Source organism: Equus asinus, chromosome 5 (genome assembly GCF_041296235.1).
Source record: "Equus asinus isolate D_3611 breed Donkey chromosome 5, EquAss-T2T_v2, whole genome shotgun sequence".
Lineage (NCBI taxonomy): Eukaryota > Metazoa > Chordata > Mammalia > Perissodactyla > Equidae > Equus > Equus asinus.
This window is the reverse complement of record NC_091794.1, coordinates 110,495,596-110,510,338: the sequence shown is the minus strand read 5'-3', so window position 1 is coordinate 110,510,338 and position 14,743 is coordinate 110,495,596.

Below are 14,743 nucleotides of genomic sequence, written 5' to 3'. Positions count from 1 at the left end.
CTCCCGTGCAACACCAGACTCAAAGGCAAAGGTAGCCACACTTTCACAGGTGCTAAGTCACTCTTCGTCTGCTTCTGCAATGCCTGGAAGTGTCTGTCCTACGGATGTCCTTTAAGTCAGATGGACTCTTTTGTGAAATTGGAAGACATTTAAAAAGCAAATAAACACACAAATCAAAACACCTGCTTTTGTTCTATTCCTGTATTTGCTAATCGATGGCTAAATTCATCCCATTGCTTTTATCTTCCAACTATATTCTGTGGAACACCAGGATGGCACACAGGCACCTCAGAGGTGCTGCTGGTTTAAAACTTAATTAAAACAAAATGTGCGTTCAGATGTGTGCTATGCTGAAATTTAGCTTACTGAGGACACTCCCAATATACTACCTTAGCTAATGACCTCAGAATAAGCTGAGGATTGATCTGCTCTATGCTCATTCATTTAAACTTCTAAGTGTGTTGCTGACTGGGCACGTTGTACCGTGCAAACAGGCATTTACAACCTAGGTATTTTCATGTCCACACCCCAAACACCATAGAAACTGGCAAAGTTCTTGAGCACACATGTATTGTGGGCAGTGAAGGACTCATGCTTGGCTGGGTCCATTTCTGACTCTGTAGCCCTTACTTGAGAAAACCCAAGTGCAGCCCCTCACATCGGGATTACGTTATATTATAGGTGGTCTTAGCACTTACTGTAAATCTCAGGGCTGCCCTGTCGGCTGTCGTATTCTCTCGAAGGACTGTGAAAGTAGACAGCCTTGGTGGAGTCAACTTTGAAATGAAAGCTGTCTGATGACTCCCTTTTTTAAACAGCCAACAGATGTTTTGCGAAAATACACGTGAATTTGCTATTTGCGGTGCTCCTCGCCTCTGAGGGCAGGTGAGTCTTCCACGGACTGAATGTTTGCCCAGCGTAAATGGCCACGTCCTGGAGGTGGCTTTTAGTCTTAGAAGATGAGTGTGGGATGCAGAGGCAGAGCGTCAGAGTTCCCATGATCCTACGGCGAGGTTTGGCTGTAGGGGGAGGCGGGAGGGGTGGTCTCAATGAGGAAAACGTGGAGCCCTCTGCAGGTGGTTCGGGAAGGAGGCGGGAGTATGGAGGCTATTTGTGAGGGGCAGAACTATGGATGACTTTTTTCTTTCTCACGTCTCTCTGTGCTTTCCAAAGCTTCTCCAATGTGCGTGCGCTGCTTTCCTTAATAATATAATATACTTTAAAAGCAGTATACCATAATTATGTATAGTCCATATGCCCCCAGTGACATAAAATATGCTTGTATCAGCCGTGGGAATGTCCGCTAAGAACAAAAGGCCGGCGTCGGCTAGCCTGGCCTCTGCTCTCAGGAAGTCAGCTCAGGGGTGCACGGACTGCAGACATCAGTGAAGGAATGAGCTGCGATCCATCTCCCAGCCTTCTCCACCATGGTGGGGAAACGCTGTCGCCTTCTTAGCGGTGCCTGCCTTGTCCACCTTGGTACCTACGAATTCCTTGGTGCTTCACTGCTCTTCCACAAATATTTGTTGAATATGTAAAAAGGTAATTTTTGGAAAAAAAGTAAAATCGTGACTAGTATACAGATATAAAAATGAACACTTGTGAAAGATTTTATTTTCCTCATGATACGGAAGGAACCAATGTTATAACCAGTTCAAAGGAAAAGTCAAAACAGCACACATTCAAGTCTAGTAAAGGAATGTTGAAATGAGCTGCAAAAAGACACAAAATTGTTTTTTTCAAAGGGGGAAGGAAGTCAATTTAAACTGTTACCAGGCAGGATAACATTTCCATACCTATGATTTAGAAATGGCTGCAAAATAGCTGAAAGAGAACAGACAGGGCTGGAATCTGATAACCCAGAAGGTCATGACATAGCCACGCACTTCTCCTTTGAAACACAATTTTGTTTTTCTACGAATGAGTGAACCACTGCTGTCATTTTGACAATGCAGACGAGAGAGAACACTGATCCGTAGAAACACCTTTAAGTCAGGATCCTGTGTACAAGATAACAGCGACCACTTTTAAGACAAAACATCATGTTCCCAAGCTGTGTGTCTGGCTGGCTGCTTTGCGAAGGCGTAGGGGCTGGACTGTGTCCTTGCTTAGTGTCCTTGTGGCTGCGGGGAGCAGGCAGGGCAAACTCTGCCCTGAGGATTTTGATCACATGCTGTGAGCATTTCTATTCAAAACAGGCTTATCTGTAGCAACATGCAGCTCCAGGATCATACTTTATATTTGTTAGATTGAACAGACGGTCGTGGCTTCTACTTTCAGTGTGCTCACTTGACAAGCCCAAACAAGTCCCGATGCTCTTATTCACAACTGCTGGAGCAGGACCGCAGGGAGCCCGACCCTGACTGTGATGTTTCCACCGCCCGAATGATTACCTGGCCTGAAGTTTCCACATTTAGGCTGCAGTTAGCAACTGCTCATTGATTGTGGGGCTGATCCAGAAGGAGGAGGAGCACGGCCCTGCTCCGCTCCTGTTTGTCCTGCTGGGAATAAAGGCCCTTTGCAGGCAGGGGGGAGAGTGGTTCTGAGTTGAGAGTCTTTGGAAATAAAATGACCGATGTTCTTCTCCACGAGTGAAATTCAGTGGCATCTTCATTTAAAATAATAAAACATCAAAAGCTTAATCTATTCATCAAATGGCTAAAAAGTGCCTGGCGTGTGCTAGTGCCCTCATATGTAACATTGGATCATTATAACAAATCTGAGAGCTTAACATTAACAAGAGATTTTAGAATATTAAGGTCATATGGGGTAACTATTCGGGCTCAAAACTGATTCGACTTGAACTAAATAAAGTAGGTTGATTTATGGACTGTCAAACATACATTGTATATCTTCTTTAACCATTAAAGTAACTGTCAAACATACATTGTATATCTTCTTTAACCATTAAAGTAGAGTGCACTCTCTTAAGATAAGAATGCATACTTTCCCTCCTATGCCCTATTGGTAATGCCCTACTGGTAACGCCCATGTTAATCCCTTTCTTGACATCCAGGTCATGCCAACCTACTAATTTTCAGCTAAATACCTCTTTGAAACTGCTGAATATGTATCCTGGGCATGTTTAATGTATGTTCTTTGTTCTAAAAAGGTATAAAACTGTACTGAAAACCATGCTCCTCTGGAATGCTTTCTTCCTTCCTGGAAAGGGCCTTCCCAGGTTGTAACTCTCACCCTGGCTCAAGTAAAACTCACCTTATCTCTCTTATGTATAGAATAGTTATTTGTTATTTTGCATCAACAGCGTCTGTTCATCCATCCATTCATTCATCCACCATCCATTTTTTCATCTTTCCTTCCACACTCTATCCATCCATCCATCCGTCCATCCATCCATCCATTGTTCATTGAATGCCATTCTATGGATCAGGAATTGTGCTAGTGAAGCCAAGTACCTGAGGATTACTATAAATATTCGATAAGAATGTGATTAACCTTCGACCTTGTTCCCAGCACAGAAGAAGATGAAAATAAGTTAATCTTGTTAATTTGCTGTTTTCTTGTTTAATCTGAGGGGTGACTCAAGGGTCACAAGGATTTATGCAGAAGGAAAACAATGCCTTTAAGGAAGGTACAATTACCAGATAACCAGCCCCCAGCTGCTGTGGACCCCAGAAGTCTGATTGCCCAAGGGTTTATCTGGAATGAAAGAAATATGAATTTCCTCTGTGTTTCTCTGCAACTCCACCCAAGCCACTTAGCCCTATAAAGACACCTTGCTTTCTTTTTTCATTAAGGCAGATTTGAGAGAACCTATCCTCCTGCCTTCTCGTTTTGAACAATTCAAATAAAACTTTCTCCATCTCTGAGCCCTGGTGTCTCAATGATTGGCTTACGCTGCATCAGGCACACAAGCTTGAAATTAGGAGGTTTGGCATCACTAGGCACACAAGAAGGTGAGCAAGACAGACATGCCTCTGCTCTCAGGTAACTAACTCAAGCCATCAGCAAATCCCATTGGTTCTATGTTCAAAATACGTCCAAAGTCTGACTACTTCTCACCACCCCATTGCTACACCCTGCCTGAGCAATCTCAATCCTCAGAGACCTGTAAGACCTCGCGTCCTTGTCCTGCCTTGCCCTCTCTGACTTTGTTTCTTACGTCTCTTCGCCTCCCTCAGTCTGCTCCAGGCACTCTGGGCTCCTCGTTGAGTTTCCTTCAACATATGTGACAGGGGCCTGGCCTAGAGTTTTCACATGGACTGTCTCCTTGTCCCCTCTTCCTGGGGAGTTCTTCTCCTAGATAACAGCACAGCTGATGCAATCACCTCCTTCACACCTTTGCTCAGTTGTCCCCTTTCAATGCCTGAAAAACAGCAACCTGAGTCCCATCTCCAGCACCTCTAATCCCCTTTACTCAGCTTGACTTTATCTTTTGTCCTTCTTAGATAAGCACTTATTGAAAATGTGTCTCTCCAGGCCTATTGGGATTGAAGGTCCATGGGGATAGGGATATTTGTCTCTCTTGTTCTTTAATGTGCCCCAGATGCTCATAACAATGCCCAACACAGGATAGAACTCCACAAGTGTTTGTTGAATGAATAGAAGAATGAATAGGTTAAATAAGGAGAGTTAAGCTAGCACAGTGATTCTCAACCAGGGAGGCAATTTTTCCCTGGAGGAGATGAAGGAGATCAGAATATGCCACCCCAAAATACTCCGCTTTGTTATGAAGATTATTCTAAACTAAAGCATTTGAGATTCAAAAGATATAGGGAAAAAGCCTTCTCATAGCTTCCAGTATCTGACTAAAAGCAGCAACCTTGGGGAAATAAGGCTGCCTTCCATTCCTCTTAAGAGCACGTCTACTCCCAGGAGGGAGAATGGAAATAAAACTTACCCCAATTCCCTTCTCCAGGGGATTTTTATGGCCCTGAATGATATGGAAAGACCACTCGTCCTGTATAGACAACTATTGTCACAAACTTTCTTATCTCCTGTTTATTCTTCTGAAAATCTATTTATCCTCCCAAAAAGTTACTTTTTTCCTGTAAGTGCCTTTCTCCCCTCCTCTTCACCTATTAGGATGGTATATAAGCCATAAATTCTAACCACCCCTCTGAAGTACTCATCACTGAGTTTTCCAGTGTGTATGTACATTGCACACGTAAACAAACTCTATTTTTTTCTGTTAGTCTATTTTTTTGTCAGTTTAATTCACATACCCCAAGCAATGAACCTAGGAGAGTAGTGGAAGGGGTTTTCCCTCCGCTACAGCAATATTTGGCAATGTATGGAGACATTCTTGTGATCTCTTGTCACAACCTGGGAGCGGGGGCAGGGTGGTAGAGTTCAATGGCATTTAGCGGGTGGAGACCAGGGAGTGCTGCTAAACATCTTACAATGCACGGAACAGCCTTGCACAACGACAGAGCTATGCAGAACAAAATGTCAACAGTGCAAAGGTTGAGAAACCACAAGCTAGTGGTTATAACAGATATTTAAAAATTCACTTTATTGAGGTATGACTACATACAGTAAAATGCACCCATTTTAAGTGTATAGTTTGAAGAGTTTTGACCAAGGAAAACACCCTTGTAAACACTGCCTTGTTTCAGGTATGGAATATTTCCATTTCCCTAAGACATAAACTCGTGCCCCCTTTTAGTCAGTCTCTCCCCATCCCCAGACAACTACTGATCTGAGAATTGTCATAGCTTACTTCTCCTGCTCCAGAACTTGATTAAATAAAATCACGTGTTCTCTTTTGTCTTTGGCTTCTTTTGCTCAAAATCATGTGTTTGAGCTTCATCTAAACAGTTACACATGTCAGCAGTTTGTCCATTTTTATTGCTGAGCGGTATTTCATTGCATGAATATACAACATTGCCTTTTTTCCCCTCATTCTCCTGCTAATGAACATTGGAATTATTTCCAGTTTGGGGCTATTAGAAATAAAGCTGCTTTGGACATTCGTAAAAGTCAGTACAGTGGACATAGGTTTTCATTTCCCTTGCATCAACACTTACGAGTGGAATTCTTGGGTCATAGGGGAGATTTCACCACACACGAAACTGTTAAACGGTTTTACAAAGTGCTGGTACCATTTTCCACTGCTATTAGCAATCTCTAAGAGTTCTTGGAATTGCCCGTGGTGTTAATGTCAGCCATTCAAGTGGGTAGGTAGTGGTATTAATAGAACTTGGGTTGGGGTATTTATGAAAGCTTTGGTTACTCTAAGTGAGTTCGAATCTCTCTCTCTCCAGAAGGGCCCTGTGACCAAACGCTGTGATCCTGCCGCACCTCCGAACTGAAAGATCTCGGGTCCACTGGACCTTAAGGGTGGGAGTCTGTGAGATGAGTGCGCCATTTGGCTGCTGGATCTGGGCATCACAACATCGCAACAGAACAACTTGCAGGTCTTCAAAAACAGGAGAATGCAAGACTGTGAGATGATGGGACTGTGACAAAGACCACAAGTTTTCCTTCCCGCTTGGGCCCCAGCCTGTACTTCTTCAGCAAAATCTTCACGTAAGAAAATCACTAAGGGGAGAAGAATACCCTAACGTTTGGGATGTCTCCAAATTCAAATCCAACAAGTGAGCCACTGGTTCGACTGGGTTTGGCTGCTTTCTCCTGTCCTGGGCACCAGCTGCCTGCCCTTCATCACAGGCCTGCTGTTCACCTGCCCCCAATGTCACCAACTGGTCTTTTGTTCACCTATTGAGGATTTGCCTCTTGGGAGTTCAGTCATTTTAGGTTTCTTTGTACCCTCAGCTCTTCAACGGCTTTAAAGAAAAGTTTGATTTGGGCAATTTCTTGTGGTTTCATTAGAAACGAAGTCGTTTCATATCCTTCTGTTTGCTAAATGGAAATAGAACCTCCTCTTAGAGCAAAATTTAACACATTCCATGAGAACGAGTCAAGGATGCTCTAGGTACTCGGAGAAAGGCAATTCACCAATTTAGGAGTCAGGGAAGACGTTCCAGAGGAAGCTGGGGTCAAAATCACCAGTAGGAGTTATCCCAAAGAGGAGAGTGGTGGCAGAGAGAAGGAGACAGGAGTCAGGAGAGAGTACAGAACAAGGGGGCAAATGAAAGAATGGGGTCTTGTTGGAGAGCGGAGGTTGAAGTTGGGAACACCAAACATGAGGCTAGATCTACACTGTCCAATATGGACCTTCTAGCCTCATGTGGCTGTTGAGCACTCGAAATAAGACTGGTCCAGATTGAGATGTGTGGTCAGTATAAAAACACACTGGATTTCAGAGACTTAGTCCAAAAAAAGTACAACGTGAAATATCTCATTAACAATTTTATATTGATAATATGCTAAAAGGATAATATTTCAGATATATTGGGTTGAATAAAATGCATTACTAAAATTAATTTCACCTGCTTCTTTCTACATTTTTTCCATGCAGCTACCAGAAAATTTAAAATGATATTTGCATTCTATTTTTATTACACAGTGCGGGGCTAGAGAGTTATGCCGTGTCAGGTCACGAGGGGCCTTAAAAGTCCTCATAAGGAGTTGGAATGATGCACGAAGTGAGTGGGAAGGATATGACCAGATTGATGTGATGCGATTTTAGAGGGTTAATAAATATGTCCTGTTTTCCTGAGTTCTGAATCAATTGAGAGTCAGAGGCAAAAGTCAGACAGACGGAAATAAATATGCTAGTTTTATTACTAGCTATAGCTGGATTTGAGAATAAAACTTTAGATCTATAGCTGCAATGGGCTTGCTAACTGTTCACCAAAGAATTAAATTTGCCCACTTAGAGACTGACAAGCACAGAATCCCTTTGCGTGGCTTGAGAATGGATGTTCTCCGTGGACAGAAAGCTCCCAAAGAGTAGAGAGAGGGGAACAGGCTGAAACAAATATGCCAGTGCCTTCTCCCAAACTCACCAACCAGATGATCCATTCTCCCTTCTTTGGGGAAGAGTGAGAGAAGGAGAGAGGGACCAAGAGAAGCCTGGAGTTGGGAAATACCCAGTGGTCCACTGTTGCTCTTCGAGGTTTTCCAATGATGCTGTGTTACTTGTCTATTTGCTGTAACAAATAGTCACACACTTAGTGGCTTAAAACAATGCATGCCTCTTGTCTTATGGCTCTGTAGCCCAGAAGTCCAGGCTGGTTCAGCTGTTTTCTCTACTCTGGGTTTGAGAAAGCTGAAATCAAGGTGTTAGCTGGACCAAGTTTTCATGCAGAAGCTTGGGATGGATCCATTTCCAAGAGCAGTCAAGTTGTGGACATAATCCAGCTCCTTGCTGTTGTAGGACTGAGGTGCCCATTTCCTCGCTGGCTGTTCATGGGGGCCACCAGGAGCTCTTAGAAGGCCCTCTACAGCCCTTGCATGTGGGTCCTACATCTCAGAGCCAGGAACAGCGCATCAAATCCTTCTCCCACTTGGAATCTCTGTGGCCATCTCTTTTGCACAATATCTCCTGTCTTCTTCTCATCAGAGGGAGCTGTCTTCTTTTAAGGGCTCCCATGATTAGATCGATCCCACTGGAATAATCCAGGATAATCTCCCCGTCTTAAGGTCCATCACCATAATCCCATCTGAAAAGTCCTTTCTGCCATGGGCGGTGACATATTCACAGAATTGGGGGGTTTGGGTGTGGACTTCTTCTGGAGGAGCTGTCACTGCCTACTATAGATATTAAATGAAATATAGAGATTTCCCCTATTTGAATATACACTTCTTATTATTAATTTCTCGGCAGTAATAAAAATTCAAAGTCGCTTTCCTTGCTTCCATGTCCTCCTATATGAAATGGGAAAAATATTGAAGTCTTTGTCATGAGACTGTTGCAATATGTGCCCAACATGTTTGACTGTTGCAATAATGTCAGGCGCATGGTAAGTGCTCAATAAATGTAAGCCATTACTTTATAAATAGTGGCCTGCCTAGTTGACAGGCCTCCAAGACCTGCAGCAACGTGTAAAGTCAAATCCTGCACAGCTCAGACTAACACCTAAGCCCTCAGAGCCTGGAATCAGGTCCCCACCAGAGATGTCAGTCTCCGCCTGTTACTTTGTTTCTCACATGCCTGGCATTGCCTAGTTTTCAAGGACCCCAGGCCATGTGCTGTGTCTCTGCCATCTTCAAGAACCAACTGAATTAGGCTGGCATTCTGTTTGGGGAGAGTACACGTTTCTGCATGTGTCAATCAGATTGCCGGTAATTACTAAGTAGAGGGAAGATGTTAGGATGCTACTGAAGGCAATTTGATTCAGACGCAACTTTTCCTATCATAGCAATATTGTACCACCAACCAGCAATAATAGCAGCTGAATGCAGTCAAACCTGCCTGCTGAGAGCACCATACAGTGCAGATGCCTACTTACAATGGTCTCTCCCTGGGTCCAGCTGGGCGTGGATCCTGCCTGCTCCGACGCATTTATTGTGAGGTTCTCCCTAATGTGTCCAAAAGCAGTGCAGGACCAGGAAAAGCTGGGGCCGCCTTGCAAAGCTGGGACCTGCTTCTGCAGCTGCACCATCTGAGCCCCGTCCTCGGCACCATCACCCTCCTCTCACCTCCATCCGTCAGATTACCTCCTCCCCCTCTCTTGAAGACTGTATTTGCTTGAGTATTTCTTTACTTCATAGACGTTCAAAATATCATATCAGCTGCATAAGAGATTTTTAAGGATTTGTATTGTTTTCTTTGATGCTCTGGTTGCAAAATTACACAGGTTTTGGATGGCGTGTCCTGGACCTTATTGTGCCCATAAGTCTTGTTCCGCCTCACCCCAAAGTCTTCTGGAATTTAAGTTCCCAGGTACATTTATGCAGTGTTGTGGTAGTTTGAATGGTTTCTTCACAGTGCTGTCTGCCCCTCCCTACTGGGCCTGTTGCTCAGGGCCCTCTGACGCCCCTTCCTATGAGATGAGAACAGTATATCCCCATGGATGCCAGGCTTGGTCACGTGACCTGCTTTGGCCAGTGAAATGTGACAGGAGGTGATGTAAATCATATTTGAGTAGAAAATTTAACAGCCATCCTGTGGTTCTGCCATTGCTCCTTTTACTCTGTTCTGAGCCTGAAAAACAGTCTAGATTGGTGAAGTTGTCTCAGCATGAATGAGAAAACATGGAGACGAGCTGATACGAACCTGCAAAAAGCTGTGGAATGTGACTGGGAGTAACCTTTTGTATTCACAAGCCACTGAGGTGTGGGGCTCTTTGTTTCCACGGCATGACTACCAAAACCGACTGATGCACACATTCCATCAGGAGCTCCTACAATGACTCAGTCCCAGGATAACTAACTGTGGGCCTCCCTTGCATGGGCAGGCCTTGTAACCACCTGGCAGGTGGCGGACTGTAGGAACATTCTCTTTAAACAGTGCATGGACTGAACTGTGTGATCCCAAAATTCATATGTTGAAGCTCTCACCTCCATTCTGACTGTATTTGGAGAAGGGGCCTTTCGGGAGCTAATTGAGTTGAAATCTGGTCATAAAGGTGGGGCCCTGATCTGCTAGAACCCATGTCCTTATAAGAAGAGGAAGAAACCCCAGGGACCTTCCTCTTGCTGCATACACAGAGGAGTGGCCACCTGAGGACGCAGCGAGAGGGTGGCCATCTACAAGCCAAGAGAAGAGCTCTCACCGGCAACCAACCTTGCTGACACCTTGGTCTCAGACTTCCAGCCTCCGGAACTGTGAGAGAATAACGTCTATTGTTTAAGCTGCCCAGTCTATGGTGTTGTGTTATGGCGGCCAGAGCTGGCTAATCCAGACAGACAGATCTCCAGAACAGGAGAGAGGAGAAGAGGATGACATGATCATTCTGATTTCCTTCCTTAAAGCTCCCTAACCAAGGAAGTCCCTTTTCCTCCCCTGACAAGTGTGGAGCAAGTGAACTGGCTGGGAGAATTCAAGGGAGTTCCTCCATATGGAAATATGAGGAGTGGGCAACAAGTGCTGGCTGTGCCATCTTCCAACCAGCGTAAGGTGAGGGGAAATATGTGACTCTTGCATGAACTGAAGCGAATCTAACCCTCGTGCTGATGCATGCCAATGGTAAAATAGATCATAGACAGACCTGAGAGACTGGGGAGAGTGGATTAGAGTGTGCACTGGTTGGAGCAGGAGAAGTAAAGGGCAGCTCCAGCCACTGGAGAGATGAGTGTCATATACACCGAGAGAGAGACCCAGCAGGAAGAGCATGTTTTTGGAGAAGGCAGTCTCATTCTCAGCTGCACAGAGCCTGAGAAACCTGTGCTACTTCCTAGTGGCGATGCCCAGAGTTGGGTCGGTTTTGTGGTGGAGACGATGCTGTTGGCTCACCACGCTGATTGCTTTTCCCAGGTGTACAGGAAGATAGCACTCCTGCTCCCCAAGCAGTAAGGTTGCGTTGAGGGGACTGAGTTCTGGCCAGAGAACATGAGCGGAACTGGTGTAAGCCATTGCATCAGCCAGCTTGGGCCAACATCACAAAGCACCACAGATGGGGGTGGGGGCCTGAACAACAAAAATTTATTTTCTCACAGTTCTGGAGGCTGGAAGTCCAAGATCAAGATGTTGGCAGGTTGGTTTCTTCTGAGGCCTCTCTCCTTACCGTGTAGATAGCCATCTTCTCCCTGTGTCTTCATGTGGTCATCTTTCTGGAACTTTCTATGTCCCAATCTCTTCTTATAAGGACTCTGGTCAGATCGGATTAGGGCACACCATAACGTCCTCACTTTAACTTAATTCCATCTTTAAAGGGTCTGTCTCAAATACAGTCACATTCTGAGACACTACAGGTGAGGACTTCAACATACGATGGTTCACCATATGAATTTGGGTGGAACACAATTCAGCCCATAACAGCCACTTTCTGCTCTGACTTTTAAAATATCTTGCCTGATCATTCAGTCGTGTCTTCCATTGCTGTAGCAAATGTGGAGAGCACTGTTACACTGGTGTGGCTATAAGATGAAAAGGGATGCAGGGCATGCACAGTTTTGTATACGTAGGTCTTTATTGGGTTAAGTGACTGTGATTTTCTGTTTGTTACTTCAGCCTGGCTTAGCCTACCTGACTCACAGAGGCATACACACCTGTAGCTCACGAGCTGTCTCGGTAGAAATACAGACCTGAGTGTCTTCAATAATATAAATAGAAATTAAAGCCATAAGAGTAGACGGAATTATCCATCCAAGGATTGTTGCTGCAGAAGTGAGGGGAAGACAGTATTTGGAAAAGGAGCAAGTGTTCAGGAGCGCTGAGTTCTGTTTGAGCAAGGCTGAGACAGGCCGCAGCCTCCGCTACATTAACGTTTTGGCAAGTGCAATTTCAGTAGAGAGACAAGACCAGCAGCCGTATTTCAGGTGTCTAAGCTGTGACTGGGAGGCTGAGATGGAGAAAGAATAGTAGAGGCCACTCTTGGAAAAAGATGCTGGTGGATGGCACATACTTACGGTAGCAGCTGGAGAGAAAATGTGGGCTCCAGGGAATTTTATTTAAGATTAAACGTTCTCACCTCATGGTTAAATGCTGATGAGAAACGGCTTGGTTAAAAGCATGTAAGAGTAGGACTAATTAGGGATTAAAGTCCTTGAGAAAGTGGAAGAAGAGAGAAAACAAAAGCCAGAGAACATGTAGAGGGATTAACTTTAACCTGGTGAATGGCCACTTCTTTCAGTGAATTAAGAGCAGGAACAGAAGAGAGGATGTGGGACATTGCAGGGGATGGGAGAGAGGGGGCTGATGAGGAATGGGGGGTGGGTGTTGGAGGGTGGGAGAGAGGGGGCTGATGGGGAATGGGGGGGTGGGTGTTGGAGGGTGGGAGAGAGGGGGCTGATGAGGAGTTGGGGGGTGGGTGTTGGGGGGGCTGGGAGAGAGAGGGCTGATGAGGAATGTAGGGGGTGGGTGTTGGAGGGGGTAGGAGAGAGGGGGCTGGTGAGGAATGGGGAGATGGGTGTTGGAGGGAAAGCAGCAAGTCACTGTGATGCCAAGATTAGAATGGGTCTCCCCGGAGTCCAAGTAGGTGCACTGGGTTCCGATGAGGAAGTGGAAGCAGTGACTCACCAAACTCCCCCATCACACTGTGAGTAAGGAGTGATTTTGCTTCCAAAACAGGCATCCGTGTCTCTAAAACACAACTTTATTCCTAACACTCAGAGGCAGACAGAAGCCAGGAGCACGAGACCAGCCCTGGACAGAACGTCTCCTTCTGCTCCTCTAGGCTTCACCCATCCAAGATTGAGTCCCACCTACTGCATCTCGTGGGCCCTCTTCCTGCCCCTCCCTTCTCCATCCCCATTGCCACCATCCTCATCCATCCACTTGGCCTCTCGCACTTTGAACATTGCACTGAGTAGAATAAAGAAGGGGCTCCATCTGGGGAAATGAAGGAGGAAAAATGAATGTGAGCCTGGTAGACAAGTTGGTTACTGATGCTGAAGGCAAGGGACTATGTGTGCCCTGTAAACTGCTTCAGATCACCCCCACTTCCCCCTTTCATTCTTCTCCCACCCTCTTCCAGCTTGACAAAGGTGGTTTTAGGATAAACATGTGCCACAAATGCATGTAATAAACAGGAATCTTTACCTACTTAGTTTTGTTCAAGATGGCTGTTATGGGCTGAAGGTTTGCGTCCCCCAAAATTCATATGTCAAAGCCCTAACCCACAACGTGGTGGTATTTGAGATGGGGTCTTTGAGGGGTGATTAGGTTTAGATGCGATCAGGAGGGTGGAGCCCCCATGATGCGATGAGTGCCCTTGAAAGAAGAGACACCAGAGAGACAGCAAGACACAGTGAGAAGACAGCTGTCTGCAAACCAGGAGGACAGCCCTGAGCAGGACCCCAACACGACAGCGCAGACCCTGATCTCAGACCTCCAGCCTCCGGAACCGTGAGAGATAACTATCTGTTGCTTAAGTTACCCAGTCTATGGAATGTGTTATGCTATTTTGTTATTTTGTTATGGTAGCTCAAGCTGACTAGTACCTTAGCTTATAGTTTAAAATTAATAATAAACCTGAGGCAAGAGAACTCCAAGCGTCTAACTACATCTTCATTTTTATCATCGTTGGTGATATTTGGGGTAAGATGCTGGTAGTGCTATTTTTCCTTTCATTCCATTTTTCTATGTTCACATAGCAGAGAATTTGTCTCATCACGGAATTCATGAAAATGCTGCTAGAGAGAAACTGGGAGCCGCCTTCCTGAAGGAATCCACATAAATCTTGATGTAAGAGACAAGGGCTAACATAACAGGTGATGTCTGACGATAGCTGTGGGGAAGAAATAATCTTTCTCAAATGGACGTTGCTTATGTTTCCCTTTGATGGAAGTTGATGAGACAGAGTTGCATCGTGCTTGCACCGGGACGTTTCACACAAATTATGTGTCTTTATAGGCTTCAAGTAAAATGTTTTCTAAAGGTCTAACTTTATCCACAGATGAGCTGTGAGAAACTAGAAGAATGAGTGGTTAACTCAGACAATGGCTCTAAAAACATCAAAAGCCCCAGGTGAGTAATTTTTAGCGAGAATGCTATATATATTGCAGGCAGAAAATTCTGGAAATTGGCCAAATAGGAGTTAAGCTCCCTATGCCAGACTCCATGTGGATAAAGCTGGACAATCAGACCATTCAAGTCTTTTCAATTTGTTCTCTGGAGTCTGTTGAAAGGATTCCTGGCAGAAAGCCATGACTTTGGTGCCATCCATGCAGGGGACCCACGGGTACATTCACTGGGGATGCAGGTCCGTGCGCCCCAGACGGGTCTCTCAGGAACCTGCTTCCTGAGCAGTATGGTCCATGTTGGGGCATC